Source organism: Micromys minutus (assembly GCF_963924665.1).
Source record: "Micromys minutus genome assembly, chromosome: 12".
Lineage (NCBI taxonomy): Eukaryota > Metazoa > Chordata > Mammalia > Rodentia > Muridae > Micromys > Micromys minutus.
The window spans coordinates 42,464,108-42,467,413 of record NC_137981.1 but is presented as its reverse complement, the minus strand read 5'-3'; positions in this window follow the sequence as shown (position 1 = coordinate 42,467,413).

The following is a 3,306-nucleotide window of genomic DNA, read 5'->3' as shown; positions in this document are numbered from 1 at the left end:
GTCCTCAGGCCTAGGGATGAACCCTTATTCCACTTCTACAAATGTTTTCTTTATTGTTTGCTAACCAGTAAAGACTATGGAAATGACCGTTATCTAAAAGAAGGTGCATATATTGTAAAAATACACAGCCAATGCCTGCCAAGCTCTCTCTCATTCAGTACACACAGCTGACCCCATCTTTTGTCCCCTATCACTCTGAGCTCTGGACCTGATGTCTAGGCAATAAAATAAGAACCTTGAAGCCCGGTGCCCTGGGCACTACCCAGCATCCAACAGGTACTCCCTTGTTTAACGCATGTCAACATTCAATTGAATAACACTGCAGCTCACCCCCAGTTTCCCCCTTCATTTTGTGTTCCCAACCTTTAAAAATGTTGTACAGTCTCCCTTCAGAGACCCAGTTCGGATCCTGAACTGGCCGCCTACCTGACTACTCAGGAAATAAAGCTTTTGTCTCTGAGGCAAGTTTTCTTCACCTCGACCTCAACTCGATGTGCACAATAGGAGCAGTTCCTGGTGAAGACAATGGTCGATGTGTTGTGACTGTGTGAGTGGGCTACGAATGGAGAGTGAATATAGTCAGGGAATGGGAGATGCCATCAAGACACATATAGACTATGGAGTAGTAGGAACAGTAGAGGCAAATGCAGAGGAACCGCGAGTCTCTACAGAAACAGGGGGGATTAGAAAAATAGCTACAAGGTGGGGCTGTGAGTGTAGGGGCCACAGAGAAAAGAATAAAAGTGGATAGGCATACTAAGGCATGAAATATTATTATAGACTCGAGCAGTTCAAGCCATTAACCCCCTAACATTACCACATCTTTGCCATTAGAGTTAACTATGACTAATTAAAACCCCTAACATTTCCATTTGGCCGATGTTAGGGTTCACTAATAATTAAGTGCTGGTTCTTCCGAATGCTTACTCAGTTTGGATATTTCCAGGGACAATTACAAAAAGAGAAGCTACTTAAATGCTGCTTTTAAAACTGCTTCACAGGTCTGCACATGAGCTATGCCTTAAGGCTGCATCTCTTAGAAGGGCCATCTACAGGCTGACTGGAACTAAGACACCCTCCCAGGAGCTGCTGCTCAGCAGGGATGACTAGCCTTCACACCCTCTTTAATACTGTTCCAGCTGTCAGTGTTTCCCTTGTTCTTTTGATGAGCTGGTAGAACCACTTGGGATGTGCCAGGGTTGGCAGAAAAGGACTTTGGAGGTGCAGTTTCCTATTAAGCTTTCCCTATTCTGCAAATTGTTTTCCAGAACCTCATGGGGTTGTTGACTATTCATGGAGGATTTATTTATTTATTTATTTATTTATTTATTTATTTATTTAGCACAGTGTCTGGTACCTGGTAGGCTCAATAATTATTTATTGCATATGTTATGATTGGAGCCTTCTTAATAATGGACAAAATATTTGGGATCAGGTGTGTGTGTGTGTGTGTGTGTGTGTGTGTATGTGGGTGTCTGCCTGCAAGTTTCTAGATGCCCGTCAAGAAGTTTTTCTTGTTTTCTTTTCTAGTTTATGCCTCGAATAATGTGTTTTCATCTCCTTTCTTGCATTTGCCACCACACACACACACACACACACACACACACACACACACACACACATACACACACACACACAAATAACACAACTGCAAAATAGAACTTCTTCTTGAATGGCTTGTGAGGCTCCAACTCTGTTGGTCTGTGGTAAATAAAGCATGCTTTCACCGGTGTCTTCATTAGGCTACATAAACAAGTGGTGCCCAACCTTGTCTGTGCATCTATCCTAATCACCATAGGTGATCACAAATTCTGCAGTCGGCTCTCACCACAGAGAGGTGGACTCTGTTTGGGTTAGGGCTGGGATGTAGATACTTTTATAAAGTCCCTTAGAAGAGTGTGTTTTATTTCTAAGGTGCAAAACTGCTGCTTTAAACACTTTTTGTTCCCCCAGAGCATTCCTTTTATCATTTAAGGATGAAGGACCTCTCTTGGGTTGCTCCCCTGCCTCATGGGCTGTAATTTCCTTTACCTGGCTGTCACTATTCTACCCTGTAGTAGTTGAACATCTGTTTTCAATCTTGATTTGCTCTCTGGATGATCTGAATGTCTTTACGCTTGGTTTGCATGCAGAATTTCTGAGGGATCTTGAAGTTTCCTTCCTGTGTACATGAAGCATATGTTAAAGTTGAAAACATGGTTGCAGATAACTTGAACGATATGACTTCATCACCACAAGGAAAATATTAGGAATTAAGCTGTCAGTTTTCTCATAAACCTTGCCTGCTATTTTTATTAGGGAAACCGTCATTGAGAAACCAGAGGCTGTTTCACTGGAAAGACAAACTGTAATGACTAGGGAGAGGCAGATAGCTCTATAAATTAAAGACCTCAGCTACTCACTCGACATAGCTTCCTAGTCCCTGTCCAGTCACTGCTGTCTCTGCCAGAGCCAGGTAAGTTCCTCCTCAGATCTAGCTTGAGTTCTCTGCTTTGAGAAGATGACTGTTTGTTGAGTTGAAATAAATTCTGTTGTGCATAGATTCCTCTTGAGGTTAACTTATGTGGTTCAGTGCCTGAATGGCCATGGCAATTTATCTTGTTTGATAATGAGTTAGATCCTTTTATTTCTGAGTAAGGACTCCTATGAAGAACCGAGGGGGAATCTCTAACAGCAGATGCGGGACGGCAGACTTAAACTAATAACCCCTGACTAGGGATACTTCTTTAGGAGAAAATTCAGACCATAGTAAACTTTGTGTGGGGTTAGGGGATTAGGGACTTAATATGTTTTCCTATTCTGGACTATATTGGGATCTACGAAGAAGTGAAAAGTGTCAGATAGGAATACAGCTGTTGTCATTATAATGAATCTGGATTGGGGAACCCCGCTTGAATGTGAGGCCGGTGGGGATTCCCGTGCTTTCAGAACCCGCCCTCGCATAAACTGGGCAGCTGGATAAACTACACTTGCTCTGGCCAGAGGGTGGGTCTGCTCAGTGGCACTTAGATGACTTGGAGGTGGGACGCAGATTCCGATGACAAATAAACAAGAGGAGAAAACCATTAAGGCATTGCCATACCTCCCAGGAAACCAAGAACTGATACTATTCCATGAAGCTAGCTTATGTTTCTTATGCTGACTGACGTCTTCTATTATGGGAGCAGGGCAGGGAGCTGGCAGTCGTTCTGAGGGTCAGAAATCACAGTGTTCTTCATAAATGAAGGAAAGAATATCCAGAGCACAAAGCAGCCCAGAGCAGATGTGTTCATTGTGATTGATGTTCTAGATTACTTGGAAGACATC